Source organism: Petaurus breviceps, unplaced genomic scaffold, assembly GCF_028583685.1.
Source record: "Petaurus breviceps papuanus isolate PSGF00001 unplaced genomic scaffold, PetGlider_PUasm1.0 188, whole genome shotgun sequence".
NCBI classification, from domain to species: domain Eukaryota; kingdom Metazoa; phylum Chordata; class Mammalia; order Diprotodontia; family Petauridae; genus Petaurus; species Petaurus breviceps.
Window position 1 is genome coordinate 37691864 of NW_027185804.1, and position 21948 is coordinate 37713811.

At 39.3% G+C, this 21948-nt stretch overlaps 1 protein-coding gene across 9 annotated transcripts in view; it reads right to left on the reverse strand.

Annotated features, from left to right (window-relative positions):
- Positions 1-21948, reverse strand: part of CELF1 (CUGBP Elav-like family member 1) — a 121804-nt gene that overhangs the window by 69294 nt on the left and 30562 nt on the right. The window contains exon 1 of one of the 9 annotated variants that reach the window (XM_069091632.1): positions 13054-13128. The exons of 5 other annotated variants lie outside the window; for them this stretch is intronic. The gene's annotated coding sequence lies outside the window, so the exon portion shown is untranslated. Of the gene's footprint in view, positions 1-4757; positions 5062-13053; positions 13129-21948 lie in introns of those variants that run through there. 3 more of the 9 variants (XM_069091623.1, XM_069091628.1, XM_069091627.1) reach the window with 3 other exon arrangements.

Consider the following 21948-nt stretch of genomic DNA (forward strand, 5'->3'; position numbering starts at 1 on the left):
AGCAGCACTTTTTCTAGTACAGAGCTCTTGAAGAAGCTAGGGGAAATCTTGCCAAGACAGCAGCCTCCAATGGAGGCAATCTAACCCAACTCCCATAACAGCTACTCCAGCAAAAAATGCTGAAATTCATACTAGACCTAATAATTATCAAGAAATTCAATGTATTCAAATCCGGCCACACACACACACACACACACACACACAACTAGTCGTGTGACCTTGGGCAAACCACTTAACCCCAATTGCTCTAACTTCCCCCCTCCAAAAAAAAAAGAAGGCAAAAAATAAATAAAAAAGAAATTTTTAAAAAAGAAATTCAATGTAAAACTCATTCTTTTCCACCCTAGAACTGAACAACATGTCATCCAGGGACCCCTGGGCAATAGGAAAGGGGGTTGTTAGAAAAGTCAGGGCCTGGTACATATGACCAGAGACTAAAGATAGATAACCAGCAAGGTTCTACATTGCCTTAGAAGCAGCTGAGATGGTGAAGTGGATAAAATGCTGGGTCTACAAAAAGAAAGACAAATTCTGGGGCAGCTAGGTGGCACAATGAATAAAGCACCAGCCCTGAAGTCACGAGGATCTGAATTCAAATCCAACCTTAGACACTTAACACAAAACTAGCTTCATGACCTTGGGCAAGTCACTTAACCCCAATTGCCCTACCTTCCCCCTCCAAAAAGGAGGACCACGACAAATTCAAATCCAGCATCAGACACTCACTAGCTGTTTGACCCTGGGCAAGTCACTTAACCTGTGCTTGTCTCAGCTTCATCATCTTATAAAATGAGGATAATAGTAGTACCTACCTCCCAGGGTTGTTGTGGAACAACTGAGAAAATAAATGTAAAGAACTTAGCACAGTGCCTAATACACAGTAATGGCTAGATGCTAATTATCATTATTTTCATTTATCGAGTATATTTCATATTTAGCATAAATGCCATAGCAGTACTTTTTGTAGCAGCACAGGTAAACAAAACGGACACCCACTGATTAGGGAATGGTTGAATATATAATACCAATGGAACAGACAACTTCATAGTTACAAATGATTCATATTATTTTGGAGCCATGGGAAGATTTTAAAGAACTTACAGAAAAAAAGAACCAGGAAAACTATATATACAACTACAATAATAAAAATGAAAATAATAATAAAAAGAATTGTGATGCTATTATTAACCATAACCAAACTTCTACCCTACCCCAGAGAAATTAGGAAATGTATCCCCCCCTTCCTTAGAAGTGTATATCATGGGTACAGAATGCATATATACTGCAAGGCTTGGTAACTGTATTCCTAAGTAATGTTTAATTGCTTTTCTTTCTTACAAAGACATAAGGAGGGGTTGGAAGTCATTATTAATTCTTGGTCTTATTGTGACATATAAATAAAGCAATAAAACTTAAAAAAAAAAAAAGAATAATACAGTAGTATCAGTCACATCTTCCTAAACAGTTGCACATCAAAAAAAAAATATTAAAGTCATTACTAAAATACTGGCTGTGGAAGAATAAAGCTAACTGATCAACAAAGGAATTGAAATCATAAAACTATTCTCACTTGCCATGGTACTCTAAGCCAAGCTTTGGAGAAGGCATATCCAGGTTTTATTATACCACTCTTCATTCACGTATAATCTGATCAACCAAGTCCTTCCATAAAAAAAGAGGAGAAAAGGCAAAGTAAAACATTTAATTAGCATTAGTACATGCTGATGAGCACCATCAAGACTCACACAGGTGACAGAGTGGGGAGAGCAGCAGCTTTGGATTCAGGAGGACCTTAGTTCAGATGCAACCTCAGACACATGCTAGCTCTGTGACTCTAAGCCAGTCACTTAACCCCAATTTCCTGCCCAACCCTAACCCACCCCCTGCAAAAAAAAAAAAAAAAGGTAATACCAATGAGATCTGGATTAGAGATCTAATACACAACCAAGGCAACTAAACCACTAATAACAGGTATCCTTTTTAGGCAATGGAGATTTCTGTAACAGTGCCTCTACCACACTAAGGGAATGTTCCCAAAGACCTAGAATCTAGGTCCCACAAAATGATGGATGATCTCCCCAAGTCTCATACCGAGCACTGGAGTGTGTATGTATATTTTTCACAGAGTATTTAGCTACTTAACCTATGTCTGGTTGATATTAAAATCAGTTTAAATTCAACAAACCACCTATCGACTGATATTTCCTTGGTGATGGGGAAAAAATGAGACTTGAGATGAAATATTGTTCACAAAGTTGATAATCCACATACATGTACAAGCAAACAAGACAGAATAAGTGTTAAGGTCTATCATAAGGAAGATTATACCTTCCTACAGTGGACTGCTGAACAGGCAAATGTAAAGTGCTCTCACTAAGGGCAGCAAAGAATGCTGTCTTCTATTCAACTTCTATTCACTTTTATTCAACTACTATAATTTTATAATGTCGAATGCTTATAATAAAAGGGATCACCACCATTAGCTCTGACAGCTAGCACTGGATAGAAAAGGCTAAATCCTTGGGGTGCAAGAGGATCAAAAGTACATGTATCTCCCCCAGAGATGAAAGAATAATCTCTTATTTCCTGGTGGAGCCTATTTGAGTTACTGAAACATCCTACTTAACTAGCCTCTGGACTAGTTTATAACTAGTGAAGGATTCTGGTTTTATTAGTGAATGTGTCAACTATCCTACTGCAGTCCCAGGGTAATGGTGAAGGTTAAGAGAACCTGGGCAGGGGTGGCCAGGTAGCACAGCAAGTAAGAGCACCAGCCCCAGAGTCAGGATGACCTGGGATCGAATCCGAGCTCAGACACTTAGCACCCACCCAGAAACACCTGGCCCTGTAACCTTGAGCAAGTTACTTAACCCCAATTGCTTGGGGAAAAAAAAAAAGAGAGAGAGAACCTAGTAGACTCCCACTTCCTATCATTTCATATCAGCATGATCCTGGGCAAACTTTCACCATCTCAGTATCCTCATGTGTAAAATGAGCACTAGTTGATCTCTTGGGACAAAGTCACAAAGCACATCTCAGTCCCACCTGTTCCTCCTTCAGAGCAGACAATATGAGGGATGTTCAGGGTAGGTGGGACAACGGCAACAACCAAAAAGACAAGGCAGCGGGGTAGTTTTTTGTTTTTTTTTTTTTGGGGGGGGGGGGGGGGGGCTCCTGCCCCTGCCAAGAAAAGCTATCTGTTCTGCAGACCTCCAGGCACAAAGAATGAGCTAAGCGTTTCACTTTGCCAATGGTAACCCATCTCCCAATGCCTTTTAGCCATCCCATTTCCTCTCCAGGAATTTGCCCTTTCAATGCTCTCCTTAGTTCAATAATCATGATTAGGATAGTTAATGGCTTCCCTGACCAAAATGCAACCCACCTGTTTACTACTCTTCCCTAAGCACTGTCTTGCCCTATCACTAAGTTAATTCCTGTTTTTTTTCCATTTATTCACTGCAAAACAGAATTAATTTAAATTCCTAACCCAACTCTCTAACAAATTTCCCTATTTCTCTCAAAGGGAATCACCATTCTTTCAATCACCTAGACAGTACAATCACAGTAGACTCTTCTCTCACTCATATTCCAGGCAAGTCTTATCAATAATTCCACTAGCTCAGCATCCCTTCTCTTCATTCCCACACTACCATCACCCTAATCCAGGCCTCCAATTACCTCTCCCCTTGACTACAGCAATACCTAAATGGTCTCCCCCTCCCTTTACCCTACTTCCCACTGCCTCAAGCATGAAGTCTATAATTTAAAATCTCTGTTTAGAAATCATATTTTCCTAAAATGCAGCATATCTGTCCAATAAATTAAAAATCTGAACTCCTCAGTAAAAAGCAAGAATTTTTTCCTTTAAATTTTAGTTATCTGACTAAATTAAGTGGAAAAAAGCAGTCTATGCTAAATTACCAAAGATATCAAGAGAATTATAAGAGGTTTCACAATAAAGAAGTACATCTTATATCTCAAAGGAACATCAAGATACTCCTTTTAAGACTCCTGGATTAATGAAAAGTATTCCAAGTACTCAAAATCAGTGTGGTAAGGATAGGTTTCTTATTCTCTCCTCCCTCTAAAAATGGCATTTTTTAAATTTGAGAGTGGAAATTTAGTGAATGAATGATGAATGTTTAAAGAAGTCTACACATTTTAGCATTCTATACTGTATATATCCATTCAAAATGTCATATCATATGTAAAGTATCTTATTTTACAGGTTCCCAGGTGAAACAGAAAAAGGAAAAAATATTTTCTCTTCTCCACTCTCTCTCCTCAAAGTAACTCACGAACCCTCAATAGTTACCCAACTCTCCTCCCCTCCCATGAATAGCTTCTTTCTTACAGAAAAAAAATATATATAATTTTCTGTTTACACTTTTTTTTCTTGGATAAATGCTGGGTTGAAGTGTGTGTGTGTGTGTGTGTGTGTGTGTGTGTGTGTGTGTGTGTGTAAATACACATGTGTGAGTGTGGGCTGAGGTGCATGATATTCAGTCCTTTCATTCTTGCACCTCCAGGAAATGTCCTCCCATACCCAATTTGTTGCCAAGGCCTGTCATTTTCACCTCTGCAACATTTCTTTTATATATATACATGCCCCCTTCTCTACTCTGTGTAGCAGCAAGCACCCCAAGCGTCCTCAGGGTTTGCTGCCCATACAGGTTCTTGGATCTGCTTTGTTAAAGGAAAGCAACTCAAAATGGGTTAACAAGCTTACTTTAATCAGTCAGACATATATCGTTTACCTTGTTCAGGGGAAAAAGATCAGCAAACCGAACTTCAAAGTATACAGGCAGAATTATCAAGACAGAAACAGATCAAGTAGACAGCTTTCCAAACTGTCCAACCATCACATCCATACCCAATCAACATCTGGGTTTTTCAAAGCCGGGGGCCTGGACAACGGGCTTCCCAGAATACAGATCAAATCACATAACACTTCTCAAAGTGAGCCCCCAAAACAAAGCCTCACATCAGGGCTTATATAGCCTTCTCCTGGCTCAGAGAATGTAACAACCTTATTGACCCACTAGCCAATCAAAAAGTATCTACTGGAAAACAAGCCTCCCTCCCCAGGCTTCAGGTGCACTTTAGCCTAGGGGCAGGGAAGATCTTCCAAATTTGCATTCCCATTACACTCTGTCACCAGCCCTGCCCTGGTGCAGAACCTAGTCCCCTGGGCTTACAACAACCTGGTGCCTCAGGCCTCTCCCTACTCCAATCCATCCTCCATCTAGCTGTCAAAGGGATTTTCCTAAAGTGCAGGCTTGATCATGTCACCTTTCTCAATAACCTCCAAGATCCAACACAAAATGCTTCACAGCCCAGACCCCTCCTCCCTAGTCAGTCTTCTTGCACCATCCTCCCTCCCAGCTTCTATCCAGTGCCCGTGTCCTCCTGGCTGCTCCACTAACAGGAAGCTTCTTCATCCTGGCTCTGGGCATTTTCCTGGACTGTCCCCTCCCAGACCTGAAATGCTCCCCCTGCTCATCTTCACCTAATGGCTTCCTTTAATCCCAGCTACAATCCCATCTTTTACAGGAAGCTTTTCCCAAACCCTCTTCCTTCCAACACCTTTGCTTTCTTCATCACTTCCTATTTATCCTGCAGAAAGCCTGCTTGACTGACTTGTTTGCATGTAAGCTCCTTGGGGGCAGGGACTGTCTTTTGCCTCCTTTACATATACACCCCCAAGCTTACATGGCATACAGTGGGTGCTTAATAAATGTCTACTGATTGGTGTCAAGATAAAGAAGTGACACAATGAAGATGGCAATTTGGATTTGTGAAGGAAAATGGCCCTTAGTTCTATCTGCCCACTTGAGTTCCTTCATGTTCATCACTCTGGCTGCCATAGACGCATTGTAGGGAGCCTGAAAGTAGCTACACAGATGGGGATTCTCACACGGTAAGAGTGGCAAATTAACAGCTTTCAGCTCTGCAAAATTACCTAAGCATTGGCATCTAGTCTTCACCTAACATTCTAGTTATATAGGTGTTATTTGACCACTGTACCTGTCCAAAAAGGAGGTTACAAGACAGATAAGTTAAGGGGCAGCAAGGAATCTTCTACCATGAGAGGACTACTTACTATGGAGATTTCCATTCCACAAAAAACAGGAATGGCTGCAAGGGACTAGATCCCACAAAAGGTAAATTCTCCATTTGAATGGCTAGGCTACCTCAACACAAGTTAATCAGGTGACTTTTCCATTAACATCCACATGTTACTGACTCAAATTTGGTGCATTCTTTCTCTCTGCCCTGCCATAAGGCCAGATCTGTTTTTTCCAATGAGTCACCAGACACTACTCTCTCAAATTACGTTTTCATTTCAACCCACTTCTCCAACTCATCTCAGCTATACCATATGTTAGTCCCATGCAGGCCCAATGTGACAAATTTTTCTAGAGCACTGATTTCAAAGTGATAAAACTTCAAAGTAACATATAACCTTGATTTTTTATTAAGAATTTCTACAACATTTAATACTTTGAAAAATTTTATAATTATTAGCTATTACCCAAAATACCCATAACAGATAAAACTCAGTATTTTCATCAATATTCTACTGATAAAGAAACTAATGTATAAGAATGGTGAGTTACCTGGAAACCCAGGAGGCACCTGGAACCAAAGGTGCCACAGTCACAGATACATTATCTGGCAAATAAGTGATGATATGCAATATGCTGACATTAGAAATCAAGTAAGTGAAAAAATTCTTGCAAGAATAACTACAAAGAAGAGAGTTACTATAAAGGCCACATAATAGTGATTTTCTCAATCATTGAGTAAATTCTAGTTAAGGTAAATACACTTGATTACTGAATCAATGATCATAAAGTAGCACCCTAACACAAAACCTTAAAAAAAAAAAAATAGAGAGAGTGCCATCCTAGAGTCAGGAGGGCCTCAGACACTTACTAGCTGTATGATTTGGGGCAAATATACTTGCGTTTTCTCAATTCAATTTCCTCAATTTCTAAAATGGGGATAACTTCACAGAGCTGTTGTGAAGATCAAACAAGATAATTTGGCACTTACTAAATCCCTGTTCCCTTGTTTCCTTTTTCCGCATAAACAGCCACTCAGTAATGCTTTATGGCTACAAAACAAACATTATGAGATCTCCTCCTATTATCAGGCATGAACCCTAAGGAGGTATAAAGAGAAGGCCCCATGTACAGCAATATATTTATTGCATTGCCTTGCTGTCCATCTGTGGCCCTACCAAAGCCTCCATGTTGCTTACTGCTCCCTGAACATCTTCATCCATGAGACAGTATATACATACAAGTCCTCTCCCCTTTCTAACTGGAAAGCGCATCAAATCGACACTACCATTTCTGTATTTCATAGAAAGAATACCTCAATCAAATTCCTTACGATTCCAATCACCATTCCTTCCACTTGCCAAGCCAAAACATTCCCAAAGCCTCCACTCTCTTTTAGTATTTGGTCTTCCCAAAGAGAAATTAAGCTTCTCTAGGTCAAGGAAGTTAGCTAGGTGGCTCAATGGATGGAGCACTACATTGGACCTGGAGTCAGGAAGAACTGAGTTCAAATCCAGTCTCAGACGCTTACTAGCTATGTGACCCTGGGCTTCCCCTGGAGAAGGCAATAATAGTAAACTACTCCAATATCTCTGCCAAGAAAATCCCACAGACAGTAATGGTGTGCTATGGAAACAAATACACAACAAGGTCAGGGATTGTCTTCCTTTTTGTATGAGTATTCCCAAACACTTAGCACGATGCTTGGCCTATAGTGAGTGCCTGATAAATTCATATACAAATGTCATGGGATATTACTGTGCAGTAAGAAACATTCAATATGGAGAAGCATGGGAAGATTCATGAAGCGATAGCAAGAGAAATAAGCCTATCCAGGTACACAATAACCACAACTCTGTAAAACAGAAAGAACAGGTTTTCCCAAGAAACACTGTGTCATTATAATGCCTGAGTTTGGCCCAGAAAAAAACATGAAAACCTGCTTCCCTTCATACTTCTCAAAGCTGATGGATCCAGCCTGCAGAACAGTGCGCATACTACCAGACTCAGCTAAAGTATTGATTAGTTGTGCTTAATCTTTTTTTCCTTCTTATTAATTACAGGGAATGACTCTCTGGATATGGGAAGGGGATGGTGGGGGGGAAAGGTGATATAAAAACAAAAGAGATATAAACTTTTTAAAGAATGTAATCATCTCCAAAGAATCAAAATAGCTAGCAATCCAAAGGGCAACAGGGAAATGCATAGTAGGTTTGAGGCTTCAGTACCTAACTACGACCTGCTGGTTACAAGTGGTGCAGAAGATGTTTTAAAAATATATTATGTGGAGTCTGGATGCAGATTGAAGCAAACTATTTGCTCTGTTTCTTTTCCTTGTTTTGTTTTGCTTCCTCTTTCCCACTGATCATTCCATTGATTATAATCCTTTACAACCTAATGATTAATGAGAAGATATTTGTAGATCCTATATCTGATTGCATGGGGGGGGGCGCGCGTGCGCGCGGATTTGAAACTCAAGGGACTGTGGAACTGAATGTTGTAAACTAAAAGTAAATAAATTTTTTTAAAAACCACAAAACAAATAAGACTTGTATAAGCAGAAAAAGAGGTGGGCAGGTCATGTAGTAAAAGAAAGGGATAACAGAGTCCCAAGGCTCTGCCCAAAGGTCTAATTGGGTAGAGATTCTCCTCCACCTCGTTTTACAGAAGGAAAGGAATGAATAAGAATTACATAAAATAAGAAGGCACAAAAGGATGGCCATCTGGACCTGGAAAAGGCACCATCACATTGTTGAGATCATGGATTTACCAAAGTTTGGCAACTTATAGGAAATATACAGAATATGTTTAAAAGACTTTCAAAGGATTTTAAATACATTATCACATTTGATATTCAAAACCCATTAACCGGCACTATGTGCCGGCCTTGTGCTAGATGCTAAGAATATGAATAAAATAGACAGAAAATAATTAAATGGCTGCTTTTAGGTGACTGCTGGTTTGTATTTTATACTCTTGGAATATTATCTGCTCTACAAAAATACTGGATATTAGCCCTGATAACTTAGCTTGGATCTCGAGGTATTTCAAGTCAAGTTCCTTCTCAATATAGTTTTAGGAAGTGGTTTCATCTCCTTTATAATCATCTTTTTTCTGCTATTCCTCAATGGGGAGGTTAACCAATAAGTATAAAAGAATAATTCTCTAATGACCACAAATCAAAACAGTAGGTTAAACCGCTCCTCCTCTAAAACAAGATTTTTTTACTTTCTACTTTTTATGCTTGCTGAAATTTGCGTGATAATCTTGTTGTCCTAACAGTGGCCCAAATGTAATTTGTAAAATCATGTCCTACCTTCCTAAATTCTCTCAGACATTCAATTCATGCTCAGGCAGCATTCAGTGCAAACTGTGAAGCTGACTTCATAACGTAGTTTGGAACCCCCTTTTTGATCACACAAATGCATAACTCTGTGTACATTTTCTTCCAATAACCTTTCCAGCCAGCCAGAATGCAACATTAGCTGGATTCCGGTAAGGAAGGCAAGGGCCAGGGTGAGACATCATGTCAAAACAAGTTCTATAAATATAGCTATTGGCCTAGTATCTCAGAAAGGAATCAAAACAGCTTCGAGTCTGAATAGAAAATTTAAGTCTGAAATGTCTTCATGACTCCAAACAGAGAAGATCTAGGAGCTTTAGAATTCTCGTTTTCTCCTTATTATCTAGTCTCCCTGTCCTTCTTCCTCATCTCCAGGTGAGATTTAATAGAGCCTGTATGCCACTATGAATTCACCACCATCTGATGGTCATTGTCTCCCTGTGCTCTTCCTCCCCCACTTTCCTATACACTGATCTCCACAAACCCGGGCTCCTTTCCCACTTAGGTAAATGACCAGCACAAAAACCCCTTACAGACTCTCTTACATCTCTAATCATCGTCATCCCTATCAACTCAGAGCAAGCAGCCAACTTCCCTCCTTGCACCATCTGTCCTAACAGCACCCAGAGCAAGGACACACGCACACGGGCATTCATGCAGTATTGCTCCGTATGGTCTTTTCTAAGGAGGTTTGTCCAGATCTGAGAAAACACAGAAAACTTTATTCAGTTCCTTTCTGTTCTTTCATTTCATAATTCTACAGAACTAGAAACAACAGAAGTCCGGTGTCTAGAACGTGATGACATTTCTCCCATCTGTATCACACACATTTATAAGCTTCATGTGCAAGGCAGAACAAAAACCCTACCGGATCCCCAGCCCTCCTCCTCCATCACTACACACTTCAGTCAGTCAAGTCAAAAGTCAGATTCATTTCCACCAAAAGAATGATCTAATCATCTAATCCCAACCCAATCAAGCTCTAGATACCTAATGACAATAGGGAAGTTGTATGAATTTGCATTACTATATTCTTTCAACCCTTTTTTCACCATTCTGAAACCATCCTTCTAAAAATTATTTCATATTTAAATAACCATATATTTCATATATTTCCTTCAACTCATTACTAAAACCCCAGCTGCTCCTCAATCCCTCCTGTTTTTCATTTTGGTTGTAGAAATTGAGAACTTAGAAAATAAAGGAAATTATTAAATCAAGAGTTTGAGCATATGCCCAGTGAAATTAGGAAGAAGTTTCAGTATTTATTTGCCCTCAATAAATTCAAAATCTGGTTAGAGAGATGGGACCTGCACAATCAGCCATTAGAGATAAGGTAAAACAAACTGTTAATTATGGTGTTCGGAAAAGAAGACACTATCAATTCTGACCATTTTTGAACTGCTATGAATCCCATAAATTTTTAGGCTCTTTCATAATTTTGATCTTAAAAATAGTCTCCACCTATTCTTTCTGCAACCATTCTTCATCTAGAGACCCAATACAACTTCCAGTTAGGAAAAACATGTCATTTGAAACCATCAACTTCATAATATAGGAACTAATTACTGACCTTGTTTATGTGGGTCCTTTGCTTGTCCTTTCCCTTTCATAGCTTACTTTTAGTTAATTCACTTTCATCTGCACCCCAAAAAGTGGGAAGATTATACTTTTAGCAGTTCTAGTTTAAAAAAAGAACTGGGGTGGCTAGGTGGAGCAGTGAATAGAGCACTGGCCCTACAGTCAGGAGGATGTGAGTTCAAATCCAGCCTCAGACACTTAAAACTTACTAGACATGTGACCTTGGGCAAGTCACTTAACCCCAACTGCCTTGCCTTCCCCCCTCCAAAAAGCAAAAATAAATAAACTAATGAGGAAGAATGCTGAAATTGGTAACTAAAATAAATTTTCAAGATTCTTTATACACACTATCCATATCTACCATTACCAAAGGTAATTCAAAAATTACATGCAGTGTACCTAAATAGAATTAATGGGGTTTTTTCCCAGTACAAGCAAAAGCAACCCGTGCATTCTTGTAATGACCAAAATGATACATAATCCAGCAACCCTTCGTTTAAAAGTCAAATTAATTACAAAATATTCCAGGTTGGTTACTCAATCAACAAATTTATTGAGCATCTACTTGTGTGCAGTATAATAATGTATGGCACCTTAGAAGCACAAAAGAAAGACATGCTTGGGTCAGCTCCCTTTTCCCTCCAAAAACGGTGGCTTCCTTTTGATAAAAACAAACAACTCTTTCTTTTTAGGATGGGGGTAGTGGCAGACTATTTGACAAACCAAAATAATACTTGATCACCAAACATTGTTTGGTGATCTCTCAGTATAAAAAATGACCTTTATGGTAAACTGTTTAATCATGTATTTCATTTTCGACTAAAATTCATATTATATAACAATGAACCTCCCTGTTGTCATCTCCAATGATTTCCCCACAGGGAGTATAAAAAGATTTATATTACAGATGGGGAAATGTCACAGAGAAATCAACAACTTAAAAAGATAGGGAAAATGAAGCAGGAATTTTAATCATTCTAAGAACAGTTTTTCAAAATCAATGAAGTCAACAAATTGAGTACTCCTTACCAACTATGTGCCTAGGACTAAGCTTGTAGTAGATATATCTACATACATATACATGGAGAAACCAAAGAATGGCTAGGATGTTTTTAAACATAACTAGAACACACCAGCAAATAATTACATGGCGCTCTGCAGTACCACCATACCTCCATGGAGAGAGAACGCCTCTAGGAAGGTGTTTTTATCCAGCACTTAAGACCATCAACCTCTCCTATCCAGGCATGGCTATAAACATAGACAGAACCTCCTCTTTTCCACTGGAATCCTGTTCCCAACAGTACATCCCTAAGACTGGAAGGGGGGGAAGGGGAAAGCCAACTGCAACACAAAGAAAAAACCAAGAGGATCTTATAGTATTAAGTATGAAATTTACACTCCTTTTGGTTATTTAGAATAAATGAAAAACAAAGATCTTATTGAAAGTATCAACTCAACATCAAGTTTTCCTTTAGACTGTAAGTATCCACAAAATTTTTCTCTTAAGTTTTTTAAGGTAATGCATTAATAAATAGGGATAATACCTAGAAGCATTTTTTAAATGTTAAAAGTATAACTACACAGAAAAGCACTTTGAGGATTAAAGTATTGAGCAATAAAGAATAGCAAAAAATTGAACAAAACGTAATTCAATAAACTATTTTTTAAACAAGATATTTCACTCAATCTATTTCTCAGCTTTAGACTAGGTCAACAGGTCGTCTCACCCTAAACCAAGAAGGAAAGCAACTCTTGGAGACAGTCTATCTCATCCTTTCCCTACCAAGCATGTTAAGAAGGGAAAGCAGTTCCAGTCTTTCTGAGGAAGGGTTCTTTTGACCTATAAAAATCTCTTGATGAAAACTGTTTACACAATGGGTCCAAAAGACCATTTGTCTGGTAGATATCAATGTTTTTGTATATATTTTACTAGTAAACCTTTTATGTTCTCACAGGCAAACAATTACTTATATTTTTCTTCCCCTTCCCTCCCAGCTTCTGAAACATTTTCTAGAGCTAAAAACTGACAAAACAAGAAATAAGACAAACAGGTCACACCTCTTTCCCTTGGAAAAACCAGTCCTCCACAGATAAGCACACAGACAGACAAACGGACGAAAACAAGAAAGGACAAAGACTGCAAGCCTTGGCTCTGAATCGAGTGGTGTAGGAGTTGCATATGGGGACCCACACGGCCAGGCAGCCACAAGGCCTTGCCAGCTAGAGAGCTGCTGCTGCTGCTGCTCCTGCACAAATATAGAAAGCAGAAAAGTGGAACAGCGACTTCAGCAGAACAGATTCTGTTCAGATCTCAGAGGGAGGAGCACGCAGCTGAACAGCTTTACCCATACATGGCTGCTAAAAGAGGGCCATCAGCGAGTGCCCAATTCTCCTGAACACAAGCATTCTGTATTAAACCAATGTGGACACAAAGCAGAAACTAACAGGAGGAAACGCACATGAATTTAGGCTCAACAGATTCTATTTGAATAAAAGCATTTCAAAATATAGCAAGCTAAATAATTACCAGTATACTATCAATCCCACCAAAGAATGGTAGGCAAAGAAGCACTACTGGAAGCTTATAGGCTCACATTATTATCATCAATTTTATAGTAACTATGAGGCTGGCTTCACACTTAATTCCTTGACTTATAGAATGGCCATGAATGAATGAATGAATGAACGAAGTCCCATTTATGTGGGTTTCAGTTTGGTTCCAAACCTCATTGCTCAGAGGGTTCCCCACTTTTTTACCTTCCAAATGACCTACTAGAAAATCCATTGAGATTGTCTAACTTAACTAAACCATCATAATCTTGTGCTGTCTTTTTATAAGTCTCTATAGTATGGAAAGGGGGCAGGAATGTAGTACCTAGTATGTGCCAGGCACTGTGGTAAGCCCTTTACAATTATTATCGTATCTGATCCCTACAACAACAATCAGAGGTAGGTGCTGTTACTGTCCCTATTTTACAGTTGAGGAAACTTAAGGCAAACAAACACAGGTAAAGTGATTTGCTCAGGGTCACACAGCTAGTATGTGTCTGAGGCTACACTTGAACTCAACTCGGGTCTTCTTGACTCAAGGTCCAGTACTATGTGCCACTAGTTGTTTCTAGTAAATGTTTCTAGTAAATAGCATTTTTATTAAGCATGTATTTATAAAGTTACGTGCAAGGCACTATGCTAGGCTCTGGGGAAACAAAGACAAAGATTAAACCCTCCTTGTCTATTCTATTGGGGATAAACATGTGCGCAGATGTATAACCACAATTGAAAGTATGGTTTTGCTTTATACTCATATACTCTTTTCACAAGTTCCCCTCAAGATTGTGATAACCCATCCCTGCCTGCCTACCCTGTGTGCCTCTGGCCCATAGCCTCCAAAAGCTCACTAGATGGGAAGATCACAGTGCTAGAGGCTTCACACTTTCACCCAGTATCTCCAGGGTATCCCTGAGGCACTCTGGCTGATAGCCTGGCAGATCACACTCTTGCCATGTGGCCGGCCACCTTCTCTTCCTCTGCTAGCATTCTCTGATGATGTTCTTCAGAGTGTTTCCTCTGCTGTTTCGCTCCACTCCAGCCCACTCACGACCTCTTCACTGTTCTCTGTGTGGTTCTCATGTTTAGTTCTTCAGAAACAATGCTGTTCCATGTCACGCTGTCACACAGCAACACTGGGAATATGTTTATATTTAAAAGTTTGGGTCTTCACTTTCAAAAGGCTTCTGAAATTTTTCTCAAACAATAGACCAGATATGTACACTGTGGAACAGAATCCCTATAAATACACATTGAAATCTGGACAAGAGACTTGACGCACCCCTTGATCATTACACCTATACTTTCTTCCAAGAAGCCCCGCGACCGCCCGCTGTGGCGCTTGATGCAATCAGCACAACGTCATTCACAAGAAAGAACAAGTGGGAGAGCACTCCAAACAAAGGAAGTCGCTCCGTCTTCCACCTGGACTCAGCTGGCTCTCCTCCGCAGCAATGCTGAGCCCTTCTGCCAAGCATACATCTATCTCCCTGTTTCATGACATTTCATGCTCATCAGCACGGCGCCATCTTATACATTATTTCTGTTGTTATATCATCCAAGGAATTTTTGAAGGCATGGACAGGAGACAAAAGACTAAGTTTTATTCCAGCGCAACTTATGTTTTTTTCATAATCAACAAGCAATAAGCACAACGTGCAGATCTTCTACTCCCTGCCTCTTTCAGTTAATTAGGAAACAGTGCCAGTAGAGAGCATTGTTGACCGTCACCTGTGGGAGCCTGCTTGGTCCCTATTAATGCTTTCATTGAGGATGCCCTGGATTCTTATACAAATGACGCCCATAAAGATTTTGTAGAGCTGGAACAGTAGGCATATAGGAAAGTAGGCAATGATGGTCTCTCAATGGCCTTTTCTCAACATTGATAAACTGTGATTTCCCCCCATGCTTTTGTTATCTTTCCCTCCTATACACACCTTATATATTGGCTCCTCAATGCCCTAGCAATTTCATCACCTCCAGGGCAGCTGCTTTTATATGTACTTGGTCCAATCAGGGTACCTTTCCTGTTTCTGTTATCTTAAATACTATTTCTACTTCCTCTATAAGCATTCAATTGTGAAGGGTCCAAGAATATGGCTCCTCCTGACTTGGATGGGGAGGCAAGGAAGGCATTTCAGAAGATAAAACACATTCTGGAGTCAAGAAGACCTAAGTTTGAGGAAACCTGTGCAACTCTGAACAAGTCACTTAACCTAGCTATGGCTTCCTCAGTTTCTTTAAACTGTAAAATGGGGATGATAATAATAGGACCTTCTTCGAGGGATTGCTGTTAAGATAAAATGAGGTGATATTTGTAAAGCACTTTGCAAATCACTTACTGTTATATAGATACTAACCATTAGAAAGTTTTTAAAATGATTTTTACAAATCTTTTGACATTTTTCTCCTGTTTGTAGTCCTTCCTTTTCCATCCTTGAATACCCTTGGAATGACTGCTTACTTGATCTTGCCAAGCTTTCTTTAAAATGGTTTTAAACCTTCCGCTATTTCTCTCCACCTTATGAGATGATATTGTTTCTAATCATGCAACATCCTTTTTCTAAAGGTTTTACAGATGAGTTTGGATCATAACACAGTGTTATATTTGGCATCTATCACTCTCCTCTTAAGTCAAATGTCCAAATAAGGGGACTCTTCTGGTCTCCTTATTGTGACAATTAATTTACATCTGTTAAGTCTATGGAAGAAATTACTATAATTTTTATCAATGTCATTTTCTGTCATCCATTTCTCATTTTTCATTTTCAAGTACTTGTTTAAATAATACAAGGTTAAGTCATTTCAATCACGAGCCATATCTGTTTCTCATTATTCTTGTTTTTGTTTTGTTTTACTAATTCTGATCTGAGCTCTTATGAGTCAATGACCTGACTGGACAGCTGACATGGGGATAACTGCCACACCAAAAGCAAGTATTTTTCTTTCTGTAAAAATACAATCTACTGCATTCTTTGTGTGCTGTTCTCAACCTGACATGCCCAAGTACTTACTCATTTCTTTTTCTTTTTGGAATCATATATTCATCAAACTCTAAATCTCTGATTGTTATAGAGGTATATAGGGTTTGCATCTTCTACAAGTCTAAGCTCTCTAATTCCTTCTTGCTAAACCATGCTTTCCCATCAATTTCTTTCCATCCTTAATTCCCCCAACTTCCTCCAATTCACTGAATAGAACAAGCATCTGTTGATGTGATTTGGAGGGCCCTATCAAGCTTTTCAGAGTTCCTCTAACACAGCAACAGACATTGGCACATAAACTGCAATTATTTTCATTTTTGCAAAAATTTATCATTAGTACTTTGATTCATGCAAATATCCCTCCCATAAAATGTTTCTTGTTGCCTCTGGTCATAGGTGGTGAGTGGCTAGAACACCGGGCCTGGGATCAAAAAAGAGTTCAAATATGACCTGGGACATGTACCAGCCATGCGATTCATGGCAAATCACAACCCCTGCCTAAATAAAAAACTGGAAAAGGAAATGGAAAACCACTGCAGTGTCTCTGCCAAGAAAACACCATGGACAGTTGATCTATGCTGTCCTGAAGACTCAAACAACAAAATATCATGAAACCCACACCACAAACTACTGACATTGCCTCTCTGAGGGACACTTATGAACCATCTTCCTTTTTGGTGGCAATTTCCTTCATTCTTCAGGTTTCATTTATGCAAGAAAAGTCCAGTTTGACATGAAACAGCTCTTCTACCAAATATGTTCATTCACTGGTCATTGAACAAGGAACTCATGTTGACAATACTAGCAATAAAATTAAAGATTATTGATGATTTATAAATTGTGTGATTCTCAGCATTCTCTGCTACCCTGACAGCTACTCAGTGATCGCGCAAAAACAGAAGAGTTGCACAGATCTGAAGGTAATTTTTTTTTCTTTGCACAATTTCTGGCATATAATAAGCACTTATGTTGTCCTTTGTGCTAGAATAGGACCAAAATGACATTCCTATCTTGGGGTCAACGTACAGTGTGTCCAACTGTGGTTGATCACACCAACGCAAGCTCAGAAGGCTCTACCACAGGTCAGGTACAGTCTATATGAACATCTGGAGTGGAGATATCTGTAAATTTGTATGACTACGAATTACTGCAATTCTGCTTTGCTCATAGAGCACACAGCGCCTTCACTCATGTGGGCATGCCATGCTAGATGATCCCTGTGTCTCCTATGTCTCACAATCCATTCCAAAGCTCTTCAGAGAGACCCTGAGAGTGTCCTTGTATTCTTTTTTTCTGACTTCCATGTGAGCCCTTGTCGGGTGTGAGTTTCCAGGCAAATATACATTTGGCATTCAAACAACGTCAGCTGCCCATCAGAGCTGTGCTCTTTGCAGCAGAGTCTGATTGCTTGGAGGTTCTGCTTGAGAAAGTGTCTCGTGCCTTATCTTGCCAAGTGAGCTTCAGAATCTTCCTAAGACAATTCAAATGGAAGCCATTCCATTTTCTGGCATAGCACAGGTATACTGTCCAGGTTCAAGTTTCACAGGCATACAACAATGAGGTCAGCACAACAGCTCTGTAGAACTTCAGGTTGGTAGGAAACCTAATACCTCTTCTCTCCCACACTTCCTTTCCAATCTTCCCAAACAATGAGTTGGCTCTGGCAACACATGCATCAACCTCATCATCTATGTATTCATCCCTGGAGAATATACTGTCAACTTATCCACAGCATTCAAAATTTCTCTATTTGATGTAACCAATGGTTCCACTTACAGATGATATGGTGCTGACTGGTGGAGAACCTCTGGTTCCTTGTCAGGCAAAAATTAGCAGGAGCAACAGATAAACAATCCACATTCTTGCATCTCAATCTCAGAGGTGGCAATGAGTGCACAATCATCTGAGAACAAAAAGTGCACCAACTCTCCCTCCACTTTTGTCTTGGCTTGTAGCCTTTTCAAGTTAAATAATTTACAGTCAGTTCACTTAGCTGACCTTGATATCATTTTTGTCCTCACTGAATGTATCTGACAACACTGCTAAAAACATCCTGTTAAAAAGCACAGGAGCAAGCACACAGCTCTGCTTCATTCCACTGGTAATTGGAAAAGTAAAAGAACATTGTCCATTATCCGGAACCCATGCAAGCAAACTGACAAACAGGCAGAGCTTTGTTTTTGTGAATTTCCATGGCCAAAAAAAGAAAAAATTATCAGTGAGTGGCCAACCTACAGTTCTGATTTAATATGAGTTTACTTCTTAGGTGTATGAATCTTGGTCTATATAAAGAGAATCCAGACAAACATGTTCCAAAAGTGTAACTACTTTTGATTATTCAATTTAATCTATTCTCATCATGAGTCTGGAAAAGTTCAATTCATGACCAACAAGGGATCCAAAGCTTACTAGAGGTTCTGGCCATTCCTTTCTTCTGGTCCAAGTCGGTGCTGGGAGGTTCCCTGAAGGGCAACTCCTGTGCCAAAACAAAGCAACAGCTATTCTGCAAGTTTTGCCCGGGCCACTAAAAAGTGAGGCCCACAATAGATACCAGCTCTACACTAAAACTAGGTTACTCAATTGTGTGTCTCTGTTCTTCCTATCTTATTCAATCAGTCAACATAAATTTATTTGAGTATCCACTGGATTCTTTATATTGTAAAGGATATGGAATAAGATGGGGTCTCTTTTAAATATATCTAGGGAAATAAGTTGAACATACAAATCAAAGAGCAGCAAATAATTGTTGAGCTGCCCAGTGATGTTCTGAGAAAGTAAAAGGCTCTTCTAGCCTTTCTGCTTTCAACATTTTCTTTCCCACACTTTCCTCCATCCTTCAAACTGCCCAGGACCTTGCTTGCATAAGGAAACACTCACTCATACCCACATTAAACGCTTAGGAACAGTTCACAGGAAAGCTGTTCCCTTTCAGTGAAGTGGCCCCTCCCATTCTCCTCTCCCTCACCTACCTCAAATTCTTTCATCAAGCAGTTCTCAACAGTGAAGATGGAAAGGATTAGAGGCAAAGGAGAAGAACACTGATTAAACCCCTACTACTTGTTAGGCATTGTACTAAGAACTTTACAAATATCTCATCTGATCAGACCAAACAAATTTTCAAAAAGGTAGTAAATCCTTTGTAATATAAACTACAGATTACTGTTCTCTCTCCCAGGGCCAGTTATATTAACAGTGGACAGAACTCTTCATCTGAAAAAAATGAAACACTACTAGAGATATTTCAGGGATCAACAGACTGGTTTTCCCCCTTTCCCCTTGTGTGCTCTGGGTTCTAGCTATCCTGGTTCGTATTAAGAAGTCACAAAATCAAGCTGGCTCCAGGCCAGACTAGGTTTCTTCTCCCCTGCTATTATCCGACTTAATCCCAATTTGAATACTATCCTGTGCACTCCAACTGTCCGCAGTCCTTTCCGGTTCAAATTACCATCCCTAATACCTCCTAGACCCAAACACCTTTCCCTAGCTACTATTCTTGGTGTTCTCTCTCTCATTAGAATATAAAAACCACCTCAATTTTGCATTTTTGTCTCCAGCACTTAGCACACAATGCTTATTAAATATCTCTTCCATTCATTCTCATTTGTGGTTGGAAAACAGGGGAACTGTGATATAAAAATGCTCCAGTGATAAAAGCTATGAACCAGTCACAGGCCTTGAATCTCCCTTTGAATCTCAGCTCTGCTGTTTAACCTTGGGCAAATCACGTGACCTCAGTTCATGTGCTTTAACTGTACAACCAAAAGACTGAATTAGATTAGATGCCCTCTAAGACTACTTTTAGCTCTCAATCTATGGTTCTATGCAGACACTTAATGACAACTGTTAATGAATACTAACATAATGTAAGCAACAATGAAGATAAAGAATTCAAAGAAGCATCGAAAGAACAATATAAACTAATATAAGGTGAAGCAAGCAGAATCAGAAAAATAGTGCACACAAATCACAATGATGTAAATGGAATAAGAACAAAACAATTTAAGCTAAATTCTATGAAATTATAATAACCAAGCCTGGCCTTGAAGAAGAGATGGATCTCTGAGTGTGGGGCAATGCATATATGTCAGACTGGGCTGACCTGTTGTTTAGTTTTGTTGAGCATTTTTTCCTTCCTTTTTACTCTTTTTAAAAAAAAATTTTAATCCTCTATGGAAGGAAGAGAAAAGGGAGAAAATAAATGTTGAGCAATGAAAGTGATGTAAAAACAAAAGTTATCAATTTAAATTTTTTCCAACAGTGACATGAGGAACACAAAGAAACGGGGAAACAACTGTCAAATAACACAAATGGGGGAAAACCTGTAATAATAAACTACAGAGATTAGAACAATCTAATAAAGTCTGGTCTTGAGTATGTGAAGGTGTCAAATCAGAATTTTAGAAGATTACTTTTCAAAAGTACATTTGTACATTTTGTTTTTCATTATTAAATTGATTTTATCATAATGTTTACTTATCACATGATTTTTACACCCTTTGAAAGGGAGCCCAAAACAGCAGTGAGCAGTATTCTCAACACAGTGTGACCCACAGCACTCCCAAGTGGGGACCAAACCAGATGAAAAATGTAACTCAAAAATGTGTTAGCAAAACAAATCAAACTCAAATCCCACACTGATGGTGCCCACTGGTGGTTTTCTGAGTCTTTCTACAGGAGCTCATGCTTACCTAAAGTTGTTATCCGGTTGTATCCAGCTCTTCATGACCCCATTTGGGTTTGTTTGGGGCTTTTGTTTTGTTTTTGTCTTTAGGGCAAAGACACTGGAGGGATTTCAGCCATTTCCTTCTCCAGCTCATTTTACAGACGAGGAAACTGAGACAAACAGGGTTGAGTGACTTGCCTAGGGTCAAACAACTACTAAGTGTCAGAAATCAGATGTGAACTCCAGTCTTCCTGACTCTAGGCCTGACCCTTTATCTACTTCATCCAAATTGCCAACTAACTGCCCACAAGGAAGGTTAACACAGAGCAATCAATAAGCAATATTCTCATAAAGAGAAAGAAGACCAAGAAGACTGTGGCAAGCTTATTAAGAAAGGAGGCTGGGGTCAGTGGGGAATGCAGAATTCCAAAGTGACTATCACTAAGCTAACACTTCACTCAACATCTTGAGAAGGTAAACAAAAACAAAGCAGAGGGGGAATACTACAATGAGAATCAAGTCCCAATTTTGCCTAACTAGGCATGTAAACCTTGCTCAAGTCATCTGAGCCTCCATTTCTTCATCTCTAACATAAAGGGAAAGGTTGAGATTATCTCTAAAGTCTTCTAGCTCTAAAATTTCAAGATTTTAGTCTGGAAGACAATTTACCATGGTCTAATACTGGCTGATATCACCATCTGGGGTATAATTTAAACCTAGGACAAGTTCATCACTCTCCCTTGAAATAAGGATCATGTT